The sequence below is a fragment of the Pelophylax lessonae genome (genome assembly GCF_965119305.1).
Source record: "Pelophylax lessonae genome assembly, chromosome: 5".
NCBI classification, from domain to species: domain Eukaryota; kingdom Metazoa; phylum Chordata; class Amphibia; order Anura; family Ranidae; genus Pelophylax; species Pelophylax lessonae.
The window spans coordinates 56,904,416-56,916,806 of NC_138772.1; the positions used below are offsets into that span (position 1 = coordinate 56,904,416).

Sequence of the window (12,391 nt, forward strand, 5' to 3'; positions counted from 1 at the left end):
GACATGGAACACAAAGTGCAGAACCTCCTGTTCTGTTCTTCACACCATATGGGATGTTCTCTGTCAGTCACGTGTATGCAATAGACTGACCTTGCCCAAGTCACCATAGGACTGACACAAGGAATCCCAAGGAGCAAGCTGAAGAAAAGCTTTGAACAATTTCATTTAGGAGACACTTCTGAGAAAACACATGGCTCTGCTTACATTATAAGTACCTAATGGTAAATCGTCCCATATGTTGTCAATACATCCCAAAGGGTCACCAAAATCATTGTTCTTTTTATCTAATTGCAAATTCAGTATTTCTCCTTCATATATCTGTGATGCAAAAGAGCTGATATTTTGAAATATACGAAGATTGCGAAGGAAAAAATGTAAGCAATTTCTCCAAGTTGCGTTGTGATATGAGTAATGCAAATAAACCCACAACGGCATAACCTTCATATGTAGGTTTTTTCTTTTATGAAACCATAATGAGTACAATATTTATAATTTTATGATACAAATGTATCAATGGTTTTTAAGGCCTTAAAGAACGGCCTTTCCTGTTCAACAAAATATTGCTATCTATCAAACATGGCCTTTTTATATGGCAATGTCAAAGTTCAGTTGGAGAGCGTTTGACCATTGATCCAAAATTAAATATTTGCTTCTAACGTTTATTGCAAGATGACATTTTTTCTTTCTATATGAAAAGTCCTGTGACTCAACGGTCAAATTAATGGTATGCACTGAGTCCTAGAATGGAGAACTGGCAAGATCTCCAATTAGCAAATGTGTTCTACTGTAGATAAAGAAACGGAACTTGGGGGGAAAATTAAAAAAAATATATGCTGTCTAGATATTACATTTTAATCTTCATATAAATCACAAGGTAGCAAATTGCGTGCAAGGCTTGAAGCAAATTATTGGGTGAAAACAGTTTCTTGTCAAATTCTCCATCCTCAATTCACATCAACAGAATGCTGATCAACCTCCAAAAGGTTCCGTTCTATAAGGCAAACATCTTCAATCCAATGATTTCCATTCTCCGATGATTGAAGTCTTATCCTAATAAAAGAAGAAAAAAAAAGGGAATATTTACAGTGTCACAGGTCTGTTTCTCCAGATAAGTCGAAAATAAAATTAACAGTTTCACCATATTTACAATGTTCACAGAACTAGCTGATAACATTTGTACATTTTATTTCTATATCATTCTGTCCAAAAGAATATTGTAGATATTGAAGTCAGGCTGTGGGAGGATTACATGTAATATATTACGCACACTGATGTTCTGAAGAGCTGAAGGAAAAATGGGATATTTGAATGATCGTAAAATCCATTTCTCTGATGTTCATTGATGGAAACAGCTCCTGGTATTCATAACCATTGGGTTATACTGCCCCCTACAGGAGTAGGACACTAGGCAGAAAAAAAATTCTGGCTACATCCATGGGCAGTTCCAGGGGGTATACTCCCTCTCTCTATAGCCTCATAGTTTTGTAACAAGCAGTGTCAAGAGAATAATAACTCCACAGAGGGGTGGGTGCTGTGTCAGCCAATGAATATCAGAGAAATGGATTTTACGGTAAGTCAAAAATCCCATTTTCTCTTTCGTTCATTGACAGGTACAGCTCCTGGTATTCATAACAATTGGGACGTCCCAGAGCAGTGTTAAACATGAGGGGTGGGAACAACCAAAAATTTCCCAAGGGTGAACCTTAGCCAACCAGGCAACAGGGGCTCAACCAAAACAACCGAAGCCCACCTGAAAAATGAATACACCCTCAAAGAGGATCAGGCCCTCTCAAACAGCAGCCTGCAAAACCTTGCGGCCACAGGAAGCATCCGCAGATGCCAACACTTCCACTTTGTAAAAGTGTGCACCGACGACCAGGTGGCTGCCTTGCAAGCCTGCGTCACTGACGCCAGATGATGGAAGGCCCAGGAGGCACTAAGCACCCTAGTAGAGTGTGCCTTGACAGGGAAAGGAGAAACCTGACCCCTGATGGTATAGGCCTGAACCATCATCAGATCCATATGGAAATGGTCACAGAGGAAGCAGACAACCCTTTTAGAGGACAATTCGTGAGCACAAATAGAGAGTTTGACTTCCTGAAAGACTCCATAGCTGCCAGGTACGCCCTAATTGCCCGGACCAGATCCAAGGCATACAAGGCAATTTCCTGTGGATGTTTAGGCCTGGGACACAGGGAAGGCAACACAATGTCTTCATTTAAATGAAAGTCAGAGACAACCTTAAGGAAGGACAGGGGCGAAGAACTACCTTATCCCTGTGAATCACCAGGTAAGGTAAAGAACAGGATAACGCCACCAGTTTTGACACCCTGCATGCAGAAGTGATAGCCAATAAAAAGGCCACCTTCTGGGACAATGTAAGAAGGGGAATCGCCTGAATATTTTCAAAAGGAGGCTTCTGCAGAGCTGAAATCACCAAATTAAGATCCCAAGGCGGCAACGGAGCCAAACTGGAGGAACCAAATATCAGACACCCTGAAGAAAGGTACGCACTAGGGAGTGTGTGGCCAGAGGTCATTGAAAGAAGACCGCCAAGGCCAACACCTGACCCTTGATGGTACTTCAGGCCAATTTCTGTTCAACCCCCCGTTGAAGGAAGGTTAAGATCCGAGCCACGAGAAGGAGAGAGGAGGAATCCCAAAATGCTCTCACCATGCAATGTACGTCTTCCACGTACGATGGTAGATCTTCCTAGAAGTAAATTTTCTAACTTTCAACAGGGTAGGACTCACTGATTCAGATAAACCCCTATCCTTCAGCACCTGGCATTCAACAGCCAAACCGTCAAAGCCAGCGACTGTAAAGCAGGATGGAAGATCGGCCCGTGGGACAGAAGATCCTCCCTGAGAGGAAGCTTCCAAGGAACGTCGGCGACCAGCTGCACAAGATTGGCGTACTAAGCCTGGCGAGGCCAGTCCAGAGCCACTAAGATGACCGGAATCCCTTCTGCCTCGATCCTGCGTAGAAGTCTGGGCAGAAGCTTGAAAGGAGTGAAGGCATAAATCAGCCGATATTGACCCCACGGGGGCCACCAGCGTGGCTGTGGTGTCTGTCAGAGGATCCCCTGACCAAGCTACAAACCTCTGCACCTTTCTGTTGAGCCAAGACGCCAACAGATCTACCTCGGGGGTGCCCCACCAGAAAGACAGCTGATGAAACACCTCCGGATGAAGGGACCGCTCCCCACGGTCCAACGCCTACCGACTGAGGTAATCCACCTGCCAGTTTTCCACCCCAGCAATGTGTACGGCGGAGGGGCTGGAAAGATCCTTTCTGCCCACCTTACATTAGAATGCTGGCTACCTCCAGAGCCGCCAGGACACTTCTTGTGCCCCCATAATGATTGACATAAGCCACGGCTGAGTCATTGTCTGATTGAATGCTCACTGGACAACCCTGAAGATGATCCGTCCAATGATCCAGACACAGTCTGATCGCTCAGAGTTCCAAAACATTGATCGGTAGTCTGGACTCTTCAAACGTCCAGATCCCCTGAGCAGAATGCTTGCTGAGGACACCTCCCCAGCTGGACAGGCTGGCATCCGTGGTAACTACTGTCCAATACAAGTGGAGGAAGGATTTTCCCAGCTGAAGTGCCGGAGAACGAAGCCACCTTATCAAGGACTCCCTCGTTCCCCGACTCAGCCGGATCTGATTTTCCAGAGACTGGGGAGTCTTGTCCCATTTGGTCAAAATCTCCCTTTGCAGGGACCTCACATGGAACTGTGCAAACCGAACTGCCTCGAAGGTAGACACCATCAGGCCCAGCACCCGCATGCAAGTCCGGAGAGAAGACCATCTGTTGGAAAGCAGGAGGCGAAATGCAGCCTGCAATTTTTTGGAGTTTGTTAAGAGGAAGGAGCACTCTGGCTAAGGCAGAGTCCAGAGTCAGACCCAGATAGTCCAGCTTCGTGGATGGAACCAGAGCAGACTTCTGAAATTTCAGAATCCAACTGAACTCTCACAGAGTTCCTATTATGATCTTCAGCTTGTCCACCAAAGCAGAGGGAGACTTCCGTCGCAGAAGGAGATCATCCAAATAGCCCAGTACCGTGACCCTCCATTGGCATAGCAAGGCTAGCACCAGGACTAACACTTTTGTGAAGACCCGAGGAGCAGAGGCAAGACCAAAAGGTAACGTCACAAACTGATAGGGTTCTTCTCCCACAACAAAGCAGAGAAAACACTGGTGACTGGCACATATTGGAATGTGAAGGTAGGTATTCCCTTGATATCGATAGAGGTGAGGAAATCCCCCTAATGCAGTGATGCCACCACTGTTCGAATGGTCTCTATTCTGAACTTCTGTACCCGCACAAAGCAGTTTAGCGCCTTGAGGTCCAGGATTGGACGCACTGTGCCTTCCTTCCTGGGGACTGTGAACAGGTTTGAGTAAAAACCCTGAAAACGTTCCAAAGTCGGAACCGGGATAATCACCCCTTGAAGGAACAGGTATTGTAGCGCCCAAAACTGGCCCTGTAAGCAGTCTGGAGACAAGCACAAGTTGGAAGGAAAAATCCTTGCCGGGGGACAAGAGTGAAACTCAAACTTGTAGCTGGACCGAATGACTTTGTAGACCCACTTGTCTTGCACTAGGGAAGTCCATGGGTCCGAAAACCAGCGAAGATGTCCTCCGACCCCCGATATGGATAAGCACGCACCTTCATGCTGAAGTCCTCGGGTCTGGAGAAGCCCGATCTTGGCTTGCCAGACCAGGTTTGTTTGTATCCTCCTGAAGAGGCCATGAAAGGCTTTGAGCCCTTGTCAGTCAACCCTGAGGGATGAAAAAACTTCTTAGGAGCTGAGAAGGAGTGCCCACGTCTACAACGAGGTTACTTGCCCTTGAGACCTTTAATGATGTCATCCAGGGTAGTTCCAAATAGGCGATCTCCTTGGAAAGGAAGATCAGTCAAGGTCTTTTTTGAAGTCTGATCCGCAAACCAGCACTTGAGTCAAAAGACACGCCGAAGGACCACTGCCAAAACAGAGAGGCGAGTCATCAGAGGAGCCACATCCAAAGAGGCATCACAGATAAACTGCAGCCCCTGGACCAGCTGGTCCACCAGCTCGGCAAAGGCAGGTGGGAGCTGTTCCCCCTCCAGATCACAGTGTAAGAGCTTAGCCCACTCGTTCAGAGTTTGCGACACTGGGGCAATGGTGAATACCGGCCTCATTGTCGAACCAGCCAGAGTGTACATATGGCGAGCCACAGCCTCCACCTTCTGGTCAGCTGGATCCTTAAAGGCCGGGGACTCTTCAACCAGAATCATGGTTGCCTTGTTTAATCTGGAAACCGGAGGGTCCTCTACGGGTGGCACAGTCCACTTCTTAGGGTAACGCCTAGTAAAGTGCTTAGGGACCCCACGGGGACGCAATGGTCATCCCCACTCTTTAGCGACAATTCTGTCAAAATAGGCAGGGAAAGGAAACACCTTTGCCACTCTGGATGGCTTGTGAGTGTCAACGGGTACCTGTGCCTCCGTCGCAGCTTCAGCTGCGTCCTCCATGTTCAGGGTTTCACACACGGATACAATCAGTGCATCCACCAGCACCTTTTCTTGCACGGTCGCAGACATAGAGGAATCATCCTCACTATCAGAAGATTCCAGGCGTTTGCAGACCCAGCAGCGTAACCCACGTCCACGGCAGCCGAATCAGATTCAGGATCTGATGAGACAGATAAGGCAGGGGAAGGCGGGGGTGAGGGCGCTTCTTGCTAGCCTGTTGCCCGCAAAGCCACCTCCAGCCGGGACACAAGGTACTCCAGGACCGCCGTCAGTGCATGGATGGATGGTTGGGACCAGGAGGGCCACGCAGTCTCAGAGAGGGGATCAGGTGGGGAAATATGTTCCAAAGAGTCCATGAGGCACCAGGGGGACCCTACAAAAAAGTGTAAAACACTGCTAAGGGACAACCCCCACTGCTCTGGCAGCACCACCCAGTTGCCAGGCACAAAGTAACACAGGAAGTAAACTGATCCAGGAGTGCAGGATGAGGAACTCGGCAAGGGGGGTGCCTGCGGGAAGGAGGGGAACCCAGACTGTCCCATCGAGGGGCCCACGTCCACCCCAAATCCCTCCAGGGGGAGAGGGGGGCAGCTATTCACCATACCAGGAACCAGGTTGGTACCGCTACAGACAGAAACCCCTCGCCATCAAAATGAGAGGGCTGACGGCCAGGAGGAACGCTGCGACTCAGGCCGAGGACTGGTCGTATGTGACCTCGCGAGCCGCTTTACTCGCAGGCCAGCCCCCGTCCAGTGGGGCTATGTCGCGGCCGACCTAGCGCAGAGCTAAAGTCTTCGCGAGCTTGCTGGCCAGACTGGGGTGACCACTGGATCTAGTTATTCAGCCTGTTGCCCAGTCAGGCAGTTGATTGTAGATCTCAGAGGAAAAATCCAGGAGGAAAACATTTCCTATCTAAAAATATGTTGCCAGGACAAGAGATCCCAGCAAGGAACTAGGTCCTTACTCCTGACTAGGCAGAAAAAAAAACTAAGTGGCTATAGCAGAGAGAGGGAGTATACCCCTTGTGACTGCCCATGGGTGTAGCCTGAATATTTTTTCTGCCTAATGCCCTACTCCTGTAGGGGGCAGTATAACCCAATGGTTATGAATACAAGGAGCGGTGTCAGTCAATGAACGAAAGAGAAACAAGAAAAACATGAGGAAAAAACTAAAGGTAAAAAGTAAAGGACTCCGGATAACTGTCTTCCATAACTTTCTCTCTTTAGCTCGTCTTTCTTCATACCGTCTATCGAGCATAACATTTATACCTGCAAGACATTCTCCAGTTGAAACTGAGCTTCAACAAAATATTTTAAAAAAATTAAGATTTTGTTAAAAATAAAACAAATAAATAAATGGCCCATTAAGATAACTAAAAAAAGAGGGTTAGGCTTCCCCATATCAAAAGGGTTCTTTTCTGTAACAGCTGTAAAAATGTGGAAAAGCTTTTCACTGTGCTGGTTTCAGCTAACTCAATAGATTGAATAAAAAAAGGGTTTTATTTTTTTTTTTTTAACATAAATAACTGTTATTTATAAGAAATACCATTGTAGACTGCTTATCCGGGTGTTATCCAAATGCCTCTAAGGATCAGGAAGGGTTTTTTTTTTTTGTTTGTTTGAGAAAACTGGACCATGCTTTATAAGGGTTTCTGCGTTCCGCTGGATCAACTGCAGGTTTAGGATTTTTTTTTTTTTGTTGATTGCATTGGTCAAGTGTTTTTTTTTTTCTGATCTAATAATGCCTTGGGATGCACCACCTGCAATAATCTGCTATATTAGTTTCTCTTTTGTGAGACCAAGATGCATTGTGCTGGAAAAGAATGAACTGCCCCAAGCATGGTGGTAAAGTGATATATTTATTTTACAAGGGAAAGTGGGGCATTACCAGTTCTACCATATAGTTGAAATGTTCTTAAACTATAACTGAAGGCAAAACTTTTTTGTAGTTTTGGATAGAGTGAAAAAACAAACAAAAAAACAATAAAAATGACCATAAATCCTTCCCGTAGATTGTAGGCGCAATAACTTTTGCGCAAACCAATCAAAATACGCTTATTGTGATTTTTTCAACCAAAAATATGTGGCAGAAAACAAATTGGCCTAAAAAAAAATTTAGAATTTTAATTTTTTTTTTTTGAAAAAAATCGCACAGGTGATCAAATACCACCAAAAGAAAACTCTGTTTGTGGGAAAAAAAGGACATAAATCTTATCTGGGTACAACTTTGCACGACTGCGCAATTGTCCGTTAAAATAATGCAGTGCCGAATCGCAAAAAAAGGGCCTGGTCATTAAGGGGGAAAATCTTCCGGTCCAGAACTGGTTACATTTCCATTTTCTGGGAAAAACACCGGGAAAATGTTTTGTTTTTTTTCGATGACTTCAACATTTCCACAAATGTTGCATCTCCTTACATATCTTTTACATACCCTTAAAGAGGAAGTAAACCCTCCTCTGCAAGTTGTACCTATAGGTAAGCCTATGATAAGGATAAACCTATAGGTACTGTAAATATCTCCTAAACATGTACCGTTTAGGAGATATTTACCTTACATGTAGCCAGTGACGTCACTGGCGCATGCGCTCTGAAGGAACGGCCACTGGTGCCGTTCCTTCAGAGCCCCGTGCCGTGACAGTCGGGAGTGACAGATGGCCGGATGCCGCGATCCCGGAAGACGGGCGACTGAACATGACACCCGTCATACAGGTAAGCAGGCGGCATGGCGGGGGCTCGTTCTGAGGTAAGTATTTCATGATGAGCTAGTATGTGATGCATACTAGCTCATTATGTGTTTCTCTTTCAGGGTGTAAAAAAAAAAAAATCTGGTTTACAACCTCTTTAAGTAATTTAGAGATTACCTTGAATGCAAAATAACATATCAAAATATTCAGCAGATCCAGAGATGTGGGCTGCTACAAATGTGTGCTCCATCTTGACTATTCCTAGAAATAACAATCCTGGCTTTGCCCTTTATTGACTACTGAGTCCTCCTATTGAGTCTTTAAATTTGGGTTGGCCTTATTAACCAAGAAAGAAAGTTAGGGGCCAAGCTCGACTTGCCAAGGAAAGGTCAAGATTTTCATAGAATTTCACCAACCCTACCGCATGATCTACTGATCATTTTGACATTTGGTTAATGGTAACCTCTGTCTATGCACATATTACATTGCAGGGTGAGTTTGAATGCATTCAGACTGTGACAGGTATAATTGAATTGTATATTTCTAACAATATTCTTGAAATATTAAAATCCCAAATCCAACTTTGACAGAAAGTTAATTCCTCAGCACCCTAAAAAAATAAATAAAATAAAGACAAAAAGGGCCCAGCTGCTATACTAACCCCCATCCAGCACAGTTCTTCTTCCAGGTTGAATGACACCCAACAACATTCATCCCACTTCCTTAAAGCCCAGGGCATCAAGGCCCCACTCCTGGATTCACAAGAGAATGCTGCAGAGAATAACGCCACATCATTATGGGGCACAGATCTCTGCAGCTTTTAGAATCAACCCACCAATGGATGAAACACAAGGTATCATACTGTAAGTATGTGGGACTTCAATGGGACCAGATAAAGTCCACAAGCAAACAGTATGTATAAAAACAGTTTATTGCATCTTTTATACAATGAATAAAATCATACATCAATATGTACACTGTAAGCTTTGACCGTAAAAAAGCATCCCCTCCGAAGAGGTTCTCATGAGTTTAAATACAGCAATCCTGATACTCTGGTATATTGCTGTTGCCCAATGCATTTAGAGTATCACTCTTCATCTGGGGAAAAACTAAAAATTTCAAAAAGAAATTGGTGGCAAAAGCCAACTCCAAGGGAGTTGGGCACAAACAGCTGGGGGGGGGGGGGGATTCCAAGCCCAGAGTTGAGTCTTATTAGAGAAGAGAGAGGGCAGAATGAAAAATATTGACTTACCCTTTACATCAAGGCATGTATTTCAATATACTTCTAGTATATTTGCCTTCATATGATCTGCCCAAAATGTACTACACAACAGAAATAAAGCTGAGAGTGAGGGAGCCAGCACTATGAGCCATGCAGTTTAATATAATGATGTCATCCCTACAAGCTTTAGGCACTGGGAGCTATTAATGATGGTATCATACATCTAGGATGCCAAAGGCGTGCAAACCACAACAGCAAAAAGGACAAATGACAAATATTTTGGCAGGTAAAACAGTTCATATATGTGCATTTCAAGTGTTAGGTTGGAATTCCGCTTTAATGCAGAGCAAGGGGATGAAAGCTTTCTCTTTTTCCGCAGGACAGAGCAGAGATTTTGGGAGGAATGGCAACTCCAAAAAAGCCTCACGCTAAAGAAAAAAAGATGTAAAAATGAAAATGAGAAGTCCCACTGAGCAGGTGAATGACCTGTGGGAGCAGACCCTGCCTGGCAGGATTTTCAGACTTGGCAAGCATCAGACACACAGCAATTGATTAGATCACCGTCTACCTGCCACCGACCAGGCTCGGGAGACTAATTAGAAGGAGTGCTGCTTGCACAGACACCCCATTGACACCTAATTTGCTCAGCCGAAGCCCTTGGGGAGAATGCATTATCTGTGCAGCTGCACTTTTCTGCCTTGCTGAATTTAGACATAAGCAGCAAAGGCCAGCTAGAACAATGAGCTCCTCTCTTGCACAATGACAATCTCGGCTATGCACGCAGATACATATAGAAATTACAATAATCCAGGGGCTCCCTGCAACCCCTTCACTCAGCTTTCTCACGAATAAATACAATCCAGTTCCAGAACATTGAAGCACAAAAGAATACAAAATAAAGTCAATTAAAATATGACACAAATGTAGATAAAAGATTTCTATTTAAAGTGGATGGTAACCCTAACTAAATATTAATAACATTTAGCTTGCTAAACTAAGGAGTGTCATAATCAGGTCTTTCTTCTTAAATATTTTTTTTAAATATTTATTTCACCATTTGTTGTATCTCAGTGTGGTTGGTCTCTTTCAGCCACTACTACATTCCGACATGCACTTTACAAATGGCTGCATGTCATTTCTCAGGGCAGATTTCCTGATGGTGACAACAATGGACCATGACTGTATATATAATGCATGCTCAAATGGTCACTTGTAGTCTCCAATGAACATCTGTGTCAGTATGACAACACAGGAGAGCAATAGGGAGACCTAAAAATAGGAAGTGCCTGAACAAGAAGCCTCATGGAAGGGTCATCTGGTGTGATTTTAACCTCTACCTGCCGACCTTGCGCACATATGCGGCTTCTGGGTAAATACGCTTAACGCAGAGAGGCCGCATATACTGTATGCAGCCCTAAATAAACACATTACTGTGCTGGGTGCGCAAACCCAGCACAGTAACGAGTGGGTACCAGAAAGCCCCCCAATGCATACTTGCGATTGGGAGCTTTACGATCATGTGACTCTTCTGACTGCCGATCACAGTGGTCACATAATCGGAATGCCCGCCTCCCAGCATTTAGTACCTCACAGGGCCAGGAGGCGACAGCAGGAAGAGGTTAATATAAGCTGAAAAGCTCAAAATAATTTAAATTACTTACATTTTTTTTAACACATTAACGTCAGAATGCAGTGATTGGGTTTACATCTACTGGAAATTATCGGTTTAATTTTTGTAATATAAATTTGAAAAACTTTCAGCTTCATGTAAAATAATCTTATCAGTGCATTAGGCCCCTTTTACCCGTGGTGGATTTCTATTCCGATCAGCAGGGGATTAGCTCACAGATCCCCTGCTGATCGGAGCCGAGCGGTCAGATGACACATCCATGTCAGCTCAGTATCTGTAGAATGCTCTATGGGCAGCCGGGAGTACCAGACTCTGCTGTCCGTTTATGCCTGACTATCCTTTAATCCAGTGGTCCTCAACTCCGGTCCTCGGGGCCCAGTAACAGGCCAGATTTGCAAGATAACTAAATTACATCACAGGTGATCTCATTTGCTGCTCAGTGATTGCAGTATTCTAGTCTGCATCTCCCCAAGGTAATACTTAAAATCTGGCCTGTTAGTGGGCCCCGAGGACCAGGGTTGAAGACCACTGCTTTAATCCAATCTACCTAAACGGAAGAGGACCTATCCACTTCCACTTTTTTTTTAGTGGACCGGATCGGACCTGGACGTAGTATCCATTTACACCTGCCTGTCCATAAGGATGAATGGACCTTCTGGTCAGATCCACCTGAAAAATTGAGAGGCAGACCTGATCGAAAGGGCCATGTGAAAGGAGCCTTAAGCTTTTAAAAAAATTGTTTCTGTGTATAGTTTAATATAATCTCTCTCTCTCTCTGCCATATTTGTCTATTGCATATGCAACCTCTGTTCTCTGGCAGTGCCTTAAAGTGTTACTAAACCCAGAAGCCTGCACTCACTATATCTGGTCTCCCACAGTACACAGAACATGGAAATGCAACCATTTTAGTAAATATAAACTGCTAAATACTTTTTTTCATCATCAGAGCAGTCTTGTGACTTCTAGGAGTGTCTGGTTAAAGCTTGTAGGAGGAGTTTTCATTCTCCCACAATTGTCCTATCAGGATGCAGGACCCCTGACCCTCTGTCTGGACAGTGCTGATTGGCCTTGTGTTGATCAAACGCACCCTCCCAAGAAAAACCAAAAACTCTCTAGCAATACACACCAAACTGAGCATGAGCAGCCTGTCTCCTGGCTCTGTAAATATCTGGATTTTTTATTGGAGTCAGTGGAAGAAGGGGAGGATCAGAGGAGACGGGATCAAACAGCTTTTTTACAATATGAAGTGGATTAACCCCTTAGGTTTTGCAGTGAGTATAACGAGAATGCTTTACTGCATATACACACTGATTTTACAGTTGTGGGTT

At 44.6% G+C, this 12,391-nt stretch overlaps 1 protein-coding gene across 2 annotated transcripts in view; it reads right to left on the reverse strand.

The window, feature by feature from the left end:
• Nucleotides 1-517: 517 nt before the first annotated feature.
• The window catches only part of CDK14 (cyclin dependent kinase 14), a 786,329-nt gene continuing 774,455 nt past the window's right edge, over nucleotides 518-12,391 (reverse strand). For both annotated transcript variants that reach the window (XM_082258252.1, XM_082258251.1), the window contains exon 15: nucleotides 518-1,050. The gene's annotated coding sequence lies outside the window, so the exon portion shown is untranslated. The remainder of the gene's footprint in view (nucleotides 1,051-12,391) is intronic.